The sequence below is a fragment of the Cydia fagiglandana genome, chromosome 10 (genome assembly GCF_963556715.1).
Source record: "Cydia fagiglandana chromosome 10, ilCydFagi1.1, whole genome shotgun sequence".
Lineage (NCBI taxonomy): Eukaryota > Metazoa > Arthropoda > Insecta > Lepidoptera > Tortricidae > Cydia > Cydia fagiglandana.
In genome coordinates this window covers 19,563,817-19,578,724 of record NC_085941.1, presented here as the reverse complement: position 1 = coordinate 19,578,724, position 14,908 = coordinate 19,563,817, and the positions used below count along the sequence as shown (strand labels likewise).

Below are 14,908 nucleotides of genomic sequence, written 5' to 3'. Positions count from 1 at the left end.
ACAGTGGCCACGACGTACAGTCAGTCACCTGCAATAATATGTTACCCAACGAAGGCCGCAAAAATATCTGACACGATCTTATTTGTAGAGCCATAAGAGCGTGTCAGATATTTTTGCGGCCTTCGAAGAGTAACATATTATTGCAGGTGACTGTACAGTTAGCATCAAATAGATTAATCAATGCATTACCTTGGCCCAATATATCGTAACACACCTCTGTTACCATAGAAATAAGGGTGTGTACTATATTTGGGCTAGAGATGCACCGGATATCCGGTTACTATCCGGTATCCGGCCTATCCGGCCATTATTTTACCATCCGACCGGATACCGGATAGTGACCTACTATCCGGTCGGATACCGGATAGTAACATTGCTTGATTTCGGAGTAAAAAAATTGGATTTAAGAAACAGACACGGTCATAATCGTACTTGTTTATTATTTTAAAACAATTTAATAATTCCTTTGACTTGCACGTGCACTCATTTCGAACCTAGAAATAAGTCCGCGCGAACGTTCACTAGGAAACAGGTCAAACCTGCAGAATGCGCACCTTGAAAAACCGAAATGTAGGTATAGTTCCGCTGCAGATTATCCGGCGGCCAGATACCGGATATTCGGTTGATGGTCAGGCCGAATATCCGGTATCCGGCCAACCAACTATCCGTTGCATCTCTAATTTGGGCACTTTGGCCGTCACTATCTATTTGATGCTGGCTGTACCAGCAATTTTTTTTTTCAATTAGTAATAAGACAAAAATATTACCCTTTAATTGGTTTGCCACCTCTGCTCTAGTCTATACGATTATAACTCTTATCTACTTGATCTAAAGTCTAAAATACAACGTACCTCAGATACGTATTTTATACATCGTTATTTGTCCCTACAGCTGTTTTCTTGTAACATATGTATTTAATATTATCATAAATAATAAATAAAAATACCTAAATGCCTGTTACTGTATAGAAAACTTCTTAGTGTTCATTATAGTTACCCTGTAATTAAAAAAAATATATTAAAAAAGTGTTTTACGAATTGTTCGAGGATTATATACCTGTTGTTCGTAGTGTAACATTTGTACAGTCAGCGTCACAAATATCTACACTGGTCGGGTGTTCATAAACATTTAAACATAAGCGTCATATAGGCATATACATATATGCGTCATGTTTAGACTAAATAAGAAATATTTATTGACCCGTTTTGTTTTGACACAATACGGTAAATATAGAGTCAGACCAAGAATAGTCTGCAGCGGATTTGATAGCCCAAGTGTTATTTGAAAGTGTTATTTTAAACGTCAAACTTCTAAGAAATTATGACGTATAAATGACACTTGTACTGCGTGGGCTATCAAATCCGCTGCAGCCTTTTTTTGGTCCGACTCTGGAATGTTTCAGTTTGGGTACGATGACAGATGTCATCTCGTTTTAAGGTTATGAATTGTATGGAAATGACCGCTGTCACCGTATCCAAGCCGTTTGAAAAATGCTTTTATATACTTTTATTTGCAGTTTTACAAATACAAAGCCTAACGTACCAAGTTTATGATCATAAAGTGCATATTCAGGTATTTTTTGAATGTCTTGGCCGCTTAAATATTTTTGGTTAATAAGCTCATGTAAACCCAGCATGTGAAAGTGACTAGTACTAAGCACGTATTTACTAAACTTATGTAATTCCAGCATTAGATTTATATAGAATTGATGTATGTAATGCTGACTGTCCAAAATTGACCAATCCATTCAATTTGTATACATGTTATTACACTCGCGTTCCATTCTATATCATGTACATATTTATTACATAATTCGATTCTATTATATCGTCTTTTTTTGATAAATCTTGCTGTATTATATTGACAATTGCATATATTTTATTATTTAAACGGAAGAGGGTCTGTGACACCTCTGAAGCTGGAGTCGTCCATAAGCTATAATAACCGCTTACCATCATTATCCTGGTATACAAATGTGCATGTTTGTGGTCATATTTTGTTTGTATATTATGTTGTCAAAACTTGTTTATATTCGTTGCAATAACATATAAAAGCGGTGGCACTTTTGACTAAAAGTTACAGTTTTCTAGGAATAAAAAATAGTATGCAGCTTAAAATTTACCTAAAAAATAAACGAGATAGTTATTACGATGTATGCACTTGTCAAATCATAATACAGCATTTTAAAGCGATATACATATTGGTTCTTATTAAATGTATTTGTATAAGTAAAAGTCATGTAAATTTTGAAATTATAATCTTCCATTAAATTTATCATATTTAACCCACACGCAAAAAACTACATACTCTAATTATAAAATGGTACGGATATTTTCATTTGAAGACTACTAAGAATTTAACCTTTTAAAACATTTAAAATGTTTTTGGCGCACACTTGATAAGGAATTCCGTACACAGCGGGAAGAAGTTAACTGGAGATATTTTATTGAAGAAACTTGAACTTAAAATGACCTGAATAAAATTATTATAAACGGGTTAATTTTTGTTTCTTTGTAGACTTCAAAATATGGAGTATTGTACACTCCAGAGCAATAAAAATAGTGAAATTAAGATGGAAATTTCCATACAAAGTAACCTGTTTCTATTTATCTGGAGAGTTTGTTTTTCAACATATTATGTATTTGTACTTCTATTAAAATTGGTACTTCATTGTATTGAATATATTTGGTATGATATTGTCCGTAGTGATAAGGTCACAGAATTACCAATCTCTAGTCGAATCACTTTATACTAATGATAATACAGTCAAAAAGTATTCATTTATGGCTCATTTCGTACCTTGCCACAGTGACAATTAATACGAAAGTCGCTAAAGCCGGATACTCATTAGCGAGCCGTAACCGTAACCGTTGCTTGTATGTACTGTAACCAAAAAAACATAGTGTGTACGTGGTTCGCAGGTTTGCGGTTGCAGGTTTACGGTTACGGCTCGCTAATGAGTATCCGGCTATAGACCTCATACTTTATTGTCACTGTGACAAGGTACAAAATAGGTCATATATTAAAACTTTCCACTATTTGTAAAGCCCGGTTTACACCTGACAAGTGCTTGAGCGAGTCAGTTTGAGTTTTACTATATGTTCGGCTGACAGGAGCGCTCTCTGTTAAAGTAAAATACCTCAAAAATAAATTCATTGATTTCTGTATATGAAATTGGACCTGACTGAAGGTGTAAACGGTACTGGTTGCGTGTAAACCGAGCTTAAAATCTGTGCTATCACTTAATTTTCAGTTCGTTTTGATATTGCTAGTTGGAAACGTCCGTTTGGTTCAGACATCAGGCGGTCTAGCATAGGTAGCGTTCTCGCGGGCGAGTCCATACTTGAAGTCGCGCTAGATGGGAGTCGCGCGTGAGAACGCAACTGCTAGACCGACTGTTATAATAGTCTCAAAAGCAACAAATAGTCATAACGTGCTCAAAATACTAATGTTTTTGTTGTCAAAATACTAATGTCATTAAATGTTCTGCAAAATTGTTATTGTGTTCACATGAAATACCGTACGTACATAAAACTATTACTTATTTTAAATCATTAACTAATGAAAAACATGATTTTGGTAATTTTAGCTATCGAAATTTCTTCCACCACACACTTAAGCAGGTATTGACCAATATGTAGCTAAAGGACAAATGCTTGCAACAATTGCAACCTTCAGGTTGAAGTAATTTTCCAATATTTACTGCTATCTTATGTTGTCAAACAAATACTTATAACTATTGAGCAATTGATTCCTTATGCCATTGAGATAAGGGCTATATTAGTCACTAAGATCTAGATATTGGTTTTTCTATATGTAGGTTAATAGGTTTATAATACATGGCTATTACTAACAAATAATTTGTTTTATCAGTTTTATCTGTGAATCTTGATCGTATAAAAACAAGTAAAAATCTGATTTTTGAGAGGATTAATTGTATTACACCATCTAAGTCAAGGTCAAAAATGTAGTTTTCTGATTATTATAAATTCTATTAACTTGGATTTCATTCTGATTTCTTAGAATTGAAAAATTATTTGACATAAAACATAGACATAGAACAATTTTATTCAACATTACATGAAATGACAGAGTTAACAAATAGTGTAACACATTTTACAGATAAATCTTAAATTTACACTTAAAAACTAAGAAATTGAGTTGCACATCTAAGGGAGAAATATTCATGAGTGTTAAATAGGAGCTTGCCTCAGCATAATGTTGCAGTGTATTAACTACAACGCTGGTTTTCAGGCAGACCCTTGATACATTGCTTCCCTTGCTTCTGTTAGTCGGAAACTAAATGGTTTAAAGTTATGTTAAATATGTACCTATTTTACATTTGTTACGCTAAATTCGAGTGTCATTCCATCACGTCACTACACATTTTAAAACAAAGTCCTCCCGCCGCGTCTGTCTGTCTGTATGTTCGCGATAAACTCAAAAACGACTAAACGAATTTTCATGCGGTTATCACCTTTTTTTTATTATGAATGGGCTTACTCATGGCCACAGACTAGCCGAGGCGTAGACGTGGCCTACGATGGAGCGAGCTCGCCCAGAAGGTGCCTGTTCACTCTTGATTTGAAGGTTGCCGGGTTATAAGAACACGGAAATATAGACGCCGGCAGGGAATTCCATTCCTTGGCAGTGAGCATAAGGAAAGTAGAAGCAAAGCGCTTCGTGCGAATTGGTGGAATATCTACCATGTAAGGATGGAAACCGGCCGGGCGTCTAAAAGTCCGATGGTAGAATGGGGACGGTGGAATAAGCTCGTGTAGCTCTTGGGCACACTCCCAAGTGCAGCCTGTAGAATACCGACAGGCTATCAATAGAGTGATTGTTGAGGAAGGTTTAGGCGTATATTTTTTTGTTTTCCCGTTTGTCTTATGAAACTTTATTTTTTAATTTGTATGGAACTAAATAATACGGATCGACATATAATTATTGTGAATACTGTTTATTTGACAGCATAGAATTAACAGCAAGAATCAAAATGAACTGAACCCCAAAATACCCAGTTGCTTTTCAAAAGTGCATATATTCCACTTAGTTTCTAGAAAGTCTAGAATGATAAAGTCTAGAAAAATAGCACTTTTGAAGCACTCGACTACTACACAGATCACCCTAACTACAATATGGAGCATATACAGACTTGCGGTCACCACACATAGGCGTTCCCGAACTAATTTAGTATAGTGTTGTGTGTTGTTTTGCCTAAATCGCAATTAGTCTACATCGCAAACGGTCTAGAACGCAAAATGCCCGAATTAATTTTTCCATTTTATCTTAACTTTATAGCGATGTCGACGGAGCCCCACTTCCGCGGGGCTCCTATTCTTTGCTGTTTAGCCTTCGGCCATTTGAAGATACCTAACGAACCTAACCTATACCTATGTAAAATGTGGTGATATAAAAATTGGGCATTATGCGTTCTAGACCGTTTGCGATGTAGACTAATTGCGATTTAGGCAAAACAACACACTAGTTATTTTGCGTTTTAGACCATCTGCGGATAACCCTAATATAAGTATGAGCGCGGCCGCTTATTTCAGTAACGTCCACGTTTTAAGGCTGATTTAGCCGGCGCGCGAACTCGCATGCGATTTTAATAATAATATAATAATAATAATATGTTTATTGCTTTCATATTGGTGTTTATACAGATGTTCTTAACTAATAATGTTCCACAAATATGACACCCTGTAAGGGTATTGCAATGTTATCTAACACATAAAACAATTATACAAGTTACAGAATACACAACAAATAGTAGTCGCAAAAAAATTGTTTATAGTATACATATGCCTATTTATGGTATTTATTATCATCGAAAAAATCTTGTATAGAATAAAAACAATTACTTATTAAATAAGTTTTTAAGTGACCTACAAATTTCTCATATTTAAATTCTTTTTAGTTACATTGCGGACTGATGGTTACGTTCAGTTCAACCGACCGATCAAAACCCGCAATGTACTTAATGAAACTCGTATGCGAGTTCTCGCATCGTCTAAATGAGCCCTTAGTCCTGTACTCATGAGGTATAAAAACATTTATAAAAATTGTTGTTTAGTTATGAACATGCGTTTTAATCATATGATGCAGAATGCAACTCGGTAGTGCTGCATTTTACAAGTAAAATTGCACATATATTATTTATTTGTGTGGTGACCTCATGCTTTTTGTAAACGCTTCATAATGCGGGGTCTGTAGTGTCTGTGACAGGTTTTATATACCTTCATAACCTACGTAGCTATTTCTACTGGACAGATATTTATGTAACCTGTTGTACGCTATATAATATATTGTAACTGTATGTAGTAGGTGTTGTTCGCGCATTTGATGTTAATGTAAATAAGACGGTTAAGGATATTATAATATTAATTGTTACAAAAACTGTGTTTTAATTCTGTCTCTAATAGGTAACCTAAACGCCTGTGCACACCAGATGCGTGTGCGTAGACGTGCACATGCTCTTTGTAATATACCAATTCTTATGAGAGACGGCACACCGCTTGCGTGCATATGCAACATACACGCGTACGCAGGATTTGAAGTACATATGTAATTATATAAATTTGCTCCCTTTCTTCAGCTGATAAGATTGAGATTGAAAGCAGGTTAGCGTAACTTTCAAGAGCACTTAAACAACTTGACCTAGAATAACAATGAGTTTTCCTTTCCTTGAAGTATATCTATTTACTTAAAATTTATGGAACAAATTTACCCAAAAGAGTACAAATGGCGGACTTAACGCCTTGAGGCATTCTCTACCAGTCAACCATTGGGAATTGGTAATATTCCATCAGAGCTTTCCTTCAATTTGCCCTTCTACTTTCACCATCAGTAGGTAACTAATTAACTAACAGTAACGTAAAAGTGACATTTTGGTTGCCTGAATTGCGCTGCAAAAGAGAACTAGTTGATATATAAACTATAACGTATCTAGAATGGATCTAGTACGTGTCGTCTCTTGTGAATAATATATCTTGAAGTTCGAATACGGCAGCATAGGTGGGGGCCAGAGTGAAAGCCAGCAAGGAGTTTTTTATAAAAATTAAGTAAGTGATTGATCGATTGCAACAATTATGGATGAGTAATACAATTTTCTATGGTATCAATTAATTATTTTATTTTCACTTTAAACTAAATAACAATGTAATTATTGTTTGTCGGTGGCAACTTTATTGCAATGAATGCAATTATAAACAATTAATACTTATTATTCGTATTTGTATAGAGAATGTAATTGAATTGCTTCTTTTTATTTTCCCTCATAAAGGCATGTGCACACCGGCTGCGTGTGCGTGATGTGCACGTGCGTGTGCGGCGTTGTAGTATACAGATCCTTATGAGAGACGGCACACCGCTTGCGTGACGTGTGCGTGTGCGGCTCCAACATTTTAGCGCACGCACACGCGCACGTCACGCACACACAAGCCGGTGTGGCTCGGCCTTAAAGGAAAATCTAAGGGCCGGTACAGACAGACTGCAACCCGACGTTGCACTTTGCAGTTGGCGTGCAGTTCCCATACAAATTGCAGTCAGGTTGCATTCTGTCTGTATCAGCCCTAAGAAAGCTGTTTTATGTGAAATAATATTAACGTTTTTGCGAAGTATAAAAAGCTGACGTGGGTGGTCTGTGCTCGGAGACGACTCGGGCAACATGCGGTGTCTATTGATATTGGGGTCTTTGCTCATAATATCGGTAAGTTTTTTTTTATTAAATTACTTTAAATGTATCTAAGATATTACATTACACTCACAGTTAAGTACAAATTGATTTTTAATTTTATTTGTATTTTTTATCAGGCAACCTACTGCTTGCCATCGCCATGCGAGAGTAACACAGATCGAGTAAGTAACGTGACATTTTTCTAAAGTAAATCCTTATACTCTGTATCTTTAGGTATTTCAATAAAAGTAAACAAACAATTTGTGCATTTTCGGGTAGTCATAGCATTTATTGGTTAACCGACCAAATACATAACCGCCTGGATCAGTCACTGAACGACCTGACTTTAACCTGCATTATTATTTGATCATGTCACGATCATGTAATGTTTTCATCTACCCTCAACTGGCTTAAGGAGCCATTGGAGGGTAGATTTTGTTTAAATACCTATAGATACAGACTATAAGTAAGGAAATATAGACATGATTTTTACACTAGCTAATTTTCGATTATTTTATGTAAAGTCAGTTTCGAATCCAGGTCATGGCGTTTTTACTATCTCTGCAGCTGACTACCTTATCCTGTTACTATCATCATCATCATCATCATCATATCAGCCAGAGGACGTCCACTGCTGGACATAGGCCTCCCCCAAAGAGTGCCACAATGACCGCTCTTGCGCCACCCGCATCCAGCGGACTCCCGCGACCTTCACCAGGTCATCAGTCCATCTTGTGGGGGGTCTACCCACGCTGCGCCTGTTACTATAGTATATTAATATTAGCCACTTAATAGTAATGTGAAATAATAAAAAAAAACTCTTAATATACCTAACCAGCGTAGTAAGTACAAAGTTTGTTAAACAAATATTTTTTCACCACACCTGCTCGGAAAGAATTACTTTGCACTTCGTAAACGAATAGCAAAGTTGCATTTTATCCACATGTGAGGCAAAGTAATCAAATGCAAATTTTGAGTTGTTTTCTTATGTTTGCTGGTAGAATTGACTTTTAAATGATGATTTTGGATGATACATATTACATATTTAATGACATTCATTTGGATTTGATTTGGTTTGATTTTGTTTGATATTTTACATTTAATATTTGCTTCGGGTTGGTGTGGTGAAAAATTTTGTGTTTCACTCGGGGGCAAATTTTGTTTAACCCTCGTGCTTTGAAACCCTCGCAACGCTCAAGATGCCATTTATCGAACCACTCGCTACGCTCGTGGTTCAATTTTGGAATTTTTCGCTTGCTCGGGTATCAATATTAGCACGAGCGGTTAAACAACAACTTTGCCCCCTTGTAAAACAAATAACTATTTTTGCCAGGGCCCATTATCGTAACAGACGAGCCGCCTGTGATCCAGTCTCCCACGAAAAAATCTCCGGGTAAGTTTTACATCCTTTCAACATATAGATGTATCTTACGGGCATGGGGGTAATTCGACATGCTAACACGACAAAATTATATCACCATCGCGTGCCATTAAAGTACTAACCACACAAGATACGATGTGGGATGTGGACAAGTACCTACCTATCTAAGATTTTGACGTAGGTAGATATTTCAAAGTAGATAAGTTTTTCTTGTATTTATTCTATTTTATCATCATTTTATGTTGTATATTTATAATAATTTTCAGTGTACATAAATTAAATATGTTCGCAATAAGATTTTATGTTGTTACATTACAGATGGGCCTCGAACGGAAATTATATCCAAACGTAAGAATGACAGTTACTGTAATTACGAAATTTAATAAGCTAAATAATGTTCTTGAACTTTTATTGTGACAACATTTTTTATTTTATTTTCAGTTTCAAGAAATTCATCACAACTCAAAAGTAAGTCGCATTAGCATATTTTTATTTTTGATTGCTTGTTGCATTATAAAAGGCAACAATTAAACAATGTTTTTGTTTTAATTTTATTAACTTTGTAATGAGTTTTATGACATACAAAACAAAACACAAATTTACAAAACAATTTTTCACAGCCAAATCTGACACCAAAAGCAAGGAAAAAGTAAAGACCAAACTGAAGAAAGACGGCAGTACCGTCACAATCATAGTCGACAAAACAAAGACCAAAAATAAAACGAAAGGTTTGACCGATTCCTACGACCAGACGAACCAAACCCTCATACAAGACGGGATCGAAGAACAAGATATTTTAACAAAAGAACAAAAACAACGATTAAAAGAAATAAAAATTGCCAAGAATGTCACTCGACATAAAATCATAACCAACCCGGATGGAACTATCAGGTTAGACACGGTTAAAACAAAGCTCTCAGAGAAAGATAAAAAGTCCGTAAAGACAAAAGAATTGGAGAGTTTAGTGCGCACAAAGAAGACAGTAACTACCGAAGCGCCGGGATGTATTACTATTACCCTCCCGAAAACGACAACTGAAACGCCGTGTATAACAATCCCGCCGACGCGGCCGCCGACAACGACAACTGAAGCGCCGTGTATCACTATCAAGCCGACGCCGCCATGTGAGACGCCGACAACTGAAGAGCCGGTGTGTATAACAGTCCCGCCGACGCCGCCGTGTGAGACAACGACAACGACGAAGAAACCGCCGCGACTGCCGTGCGGATGCAAACGGACAACGACTAGGTACGACTAAAAAGCCGGAGACGTGGCGGAGACGGTCTTTATATAACGAGTTCCATTGAGATCACACAGGCTAATTTGGAAAAAAACTTCTTTTTAGCGTTTTTATTTTGTTTATTAAGGTCAGATGGGGTAAGACAAACAATGGAACAAGAGTAACACTTGTAAGGAATCCTCATACTATTATTCTTACCCCGAGTAAAATAAGCTATGTTAGTCTTACCCCATTTGACCTCTGAATAAATATGTACTCACGGCTTATATATTAATTGAAAATCAGTCTTTAATTGTGTACCTGGCAGAATTATATCTAGGTAATCTTATTCGATTGCCGGCTTTGTGTATTTTATCATCATCATATCGTAAATATCAATACGAATTACGAGTATCTTCTATGGTTATACAAATATTGACATTCTCACTGACGTATCATCATGCGTCTTTGTGGTAGGTAGGTATTTTGTTTTGTAAATAAACTCAAATTGTGATCTTAAATTGTGACGTTAAATAAATGCATTTACTTCTTTTCTTGTATATTATTTACTCGCAGGCTTGACTTAATTATTACATACCTACTAGGTGCATCCCAATACACAAAATGACAAATAAATTCAAACTTAGCTTGATAAATGGGACCCTCTATTATGTAAATGCACCTGCAATAGCGGAAAGAAGTCTAAAAATTCGAAAAAGTTAGGATTAGACGAGTGATAATATTAACAACGACTAAAATACTAGTTTATCCGCTCATTGTACTAATAATAGCAACTTCAACTGTCCTGTAGACTGATAAGTATTCGTAGTGTTTGCAATAAAGTTGACACATTGTCAGTTAAAGGCCTGTGCACACCGGGTGCGTGTGCGTAGATGTGCACGTAAGCGTGCGCGTTGTAATATGCAGATCCTTATGAGAGACGGCACACCGCTTGCGTGACGTGTGCGTGCGCGGCTTAAATATTTTAGCGCACGTGCATGTCTACGCACACGCAGCCGGTGTGCTCTGGCCTTAACTGTGGGCGATGAACGGAGGATGGGAGATGTCTATTTCAGTTTATAATTTATAAAGGTATAAAGTAGTGCGACTACTTTAAAACAAACAAAAAAAAAAAGATTTATTCCCTACTTGAATAGATGGCAGCACCATCTCTCTCGCTATACCGTAATCCATTAACTAAAGAATTCGTACTGCTCGCCCTTAGAGTTGGTCAAAGGTGCCTGGCCTTTCAAAGATAGCATACACCAGATAATTTGGGAAGGGTACCGGTACCGCCGTGGCCGAGTGGTCTATTGGTCAAACTGAACTGTAAAAATTGTCAAATAAAACACCAACTTTCGTTTATTAACCACACGACAATGTCAGCAATGACGACTACGACTGACCTGTCACGAGTTCAGGACACAGACAAAACATCCTCCAGACTGAGCAAAGTCGCGCTACCCTCTCTGCCACGCATATGGTAATTTTACTCCATGTTCGAGTCGAAAGTGTCTTTGTGTGACGTCCGTGCCTTTGAACGGACCAATCACGACACGGGACGTCGCTCACCTCGTCCCGCGCATCCCCGTATTTTTGGAATCATCGGTTGCATGAAATAATTGCTCTAAACTCGGTCGAGAGGATTCCTAGACTATGGTTCAGGACTAAAGGCCTGTGCACACCGGATGCGTGTGTGTAGACGTGCACGTGCACGTTGTATTTTACAGATCCTTATGAGAGACGGCACACCGCTTGCGTGACGTGGGCGGCCCCAACATTTAGCGCACGTGCACGTCATGCACACGCTGCCGGTGTGGTCTGGCTTAACGAAGCGGACCACGATTATGATTAAAATCTGAGAAACTTGAGTACGACCATGTGGTGACCCGACAAAGTAAAGGTAGCGAGACACGGCGCGATTCGGGAAATGAAATAGAGATGCACTAGATAAGATATAGTAAAGATATGTGACGTTCCACGGCAAAACGTACCATTGCCCCGACTGAATATTGGAGCGGCTTTAATAATAAGCGTAAGCGCCAGCCGCCATAAGGTACCTTTTTTCGTGGAACGTCACATATCTTTACTATTTCATATCTAGTGAATGTCTAACGGCGCGATATCTTAATTATCTTAAAGTTCGAATCGCGCAGACTAGCAAGAGTTTGAATGGGTTTTGAATGCAATTTACGTTATGTGGCCGATTTCTTTGATCTTCGAAAACTTTGATCTGATCATGAACATCGTGCAATGTAATGAAAATTGAATGTAAGTAAGTTCTTGATAGTCTAATTTAAACTTCGCTTAACATAAATTAAATTTGTAAATAAGATTCTTAAAACCACAAATACCGCAAACCACCATACCACTAGTGCTTGGCGCTGCACTAGTATACATGGGCACTTTATGTCAAAGTGACAAGGATTAAATTTGATACAGAAAAATTTTCGCCGTTAAAATTTAACCTCTATTACTTTGACATAAAATGCCCATGTCGAATACTAGTGCAGCGTCGAACACTAGTACTTCTAATTTTACTTACACCATGAAACCGCCAATCCCGGCGAAGACCTGGAAACTTAGGACAAGTCTTAATTTTTAACAAGCAGAAACGTCTGCGAACGATGCTATTAAGCTTAGAATAAATTTAAAAGTGGAAAAATTACTGTCTTGGGTGAGACTTGAACTCACGACCTCTGGATCGATACTCCAGCGCTCTGCCATCTGAGCCACCAAGACCTCATCCCTAGCCAGCAAATCTTTCCACCATATTATAGGTCAAGGGGACCCTTAGCGACATCTACCGTAAGAGTGTTATACTTCTTAAACGGCTACCGGAGTTCCAAGTCATATTGGAAATTCACCAGTTACCCCTCCCGCCCCGCCGAGGTAGCCGTTTAAGAAGTATAACACTCTTACGGTAGATGTCGCTAAGGGTCCCCTTGACCTATAATATGGTGGAAAGATTTGCTGGCTAGGGATGAGGTCTTGGTGGCTCAGATGGCAGAGCGCTGGAGTATCGATCCAGAGGCCGTGAGTTCAAGTCTCACCCAAGACAGTAATTTTTCCACTTTTAAATTTAGGACAAGTCCACCCGTATTCGCTGCGGGGGTCTGCCCCAACAAATCTGTAAAGCCGGGTACTCACTAGCGAGCTGTAACCGAACATGCGTGATACAGTAACGAGGTTCTAGTGTGTACGCGTGTTACAGTTTCGGCTCGCGACGTCGCCGGAACGCTTTCACCGAGCGTACTCATTTTGCGAGCTGTAACTGTAACCGAACAGATACAGTACGAGGTTCTAGTGTGTACGCGTGTTACAACACACACACATATGCACCTACTAGCTTCACTCATATAGCTTCTATCCGACAAAGAGCAACCGGCCGCCCGTATTTCTAGCGAGGACCGATTGACTCACACAAACGATACATAAAAAAAAATAAAAAAAAAAAACCTTACCACATTACATTTTGTATCACAACTAGAATATTTAGTCGATATTTAATAACGTCAGCCTGTACGAGTATGACGCTTGTATATATACAAAATTATACTTACAGACGATTCAGATTCAAAAATTGAACCACGAGCGTAGCGAGTGGTTCTAATAATGGTATCTTGAGCTTAAGCGTTGCGAGGGTTTCAAAGCACGAGGGTAAAACAAAATTTGACCCCGAGTGATATATAAGTACAAAAAAATTTTTCACCACACCAACCCGAAAAAAATATTAACTGTAAGGGCCCCCCACATCTGGCGTCTTTCGAGCGTCGGCGTCTGTCGGCGTCGGTCCAGCGCTATGGAAAATGACGTCGCTGCGCAGTTGCGTCGACGCTGCGTCGACGTTGCGTCGACGTCGGCCATAGAATTGTAGACGCCGACGCTCGAAAGACGCCAGATGTGGCGGGGCCCTAAGATATGATGAAACAAAAACAAAGCAAATCAAATCCAAATGAATGTTATTAAATATTTATCATTCAAAACCATCATTTAAAAGTGAATTCAACCAGCAATCATAAAAAAACAACTTAAAATTTGCATTTGATTAATTAGGTACGTACTTTGCCTCACAAGTGAATAAAATGCAACTTTGCTATCGGTTTTTGAGCAATCAACAGAGCCTTTACGAGTTGGTTTGGTGAAAAATAAAATAAAACCACGTGGTTCTGCGAGCTGTAGACCATGCGAACCGCTCCGCGGTTTTGAAAACGTTACAAAAACTCTGATGCATTATGAGTCATAATATTATGACCAATGTTGACGGATTGGTGGCCGCTTTCGGATGAAAGCGCCTGGCCTCCGTTGGCTCGTTGGGTGGATAACATTCGGAAAATCGCAGGGCACTTTTGAATGAGACTATGGGCCCGATTCGGATTTTGAAATAGACATCTAGACATCTTTTAAACATTACCAAGATATGATAACGATATGTTTAAGATCTAACCTGTCAAATTTAACATTTGCGCGATTCTGGAAATACTCTTGAACGATTTCCACAGGATATGACTTAGAGATCCAATTCACATCTAATATATATCTTATTCTATCTAACGTAAAAGCGACATTGGTTGCCCGAATTGCGCTGCAAAAGAGAACTAGTTGATATCTAAATTATAACGTATCTAGT

The 14,908-nt window shown here is 37.9% G+C and overlaps 1 long non-coding RNA gene and 2 other non-coding genes across 3 annotated transcripts; 2 read left to right on the top strand and 1 right to left on the bottom strand.

The window, feature by feature from the left end:
* Positions 1-9,013: 9,013 nt before the first annotated feature.
* Positions 9,014-10,078, top strand: LOC134668263 (uncharacterized). The gene is made up of 4 exons (XR_010098759.1): positions 9,014-9,071; positions 9,378-9,407; positions 9,501-9,527; positions 9,680-10,078. It is a non-coding gene; the product is annotated as an uncharacterized LOC134668263 (long non-coding RNA).
* A 2,869-nt stretch (positions 10,079-12,947) lies between these two features.
* On the bottom strand, positions 12,948-13,020 carry Trnad-auc (transfer RNA aspartic acid (anticodon AUC)). Its single transcript has one exon. It is a non-coding gene; the product is annotated as a tRNA-Asp (tRNA).
* A 246-nt stretch (positions 13,021-13,266) lies between these two features.
* On the top strand, positions 13,267-13,339 carry Trnad-auc (transfer RNA aspartic acid (anticodon AUC)). The gene has a single exon. It is a non-coding gene; the product is annotated as a tRNA-Asp (tRNA).
* Positions 13,340-14,908: the final 1,569 nt, after the last annotated feature.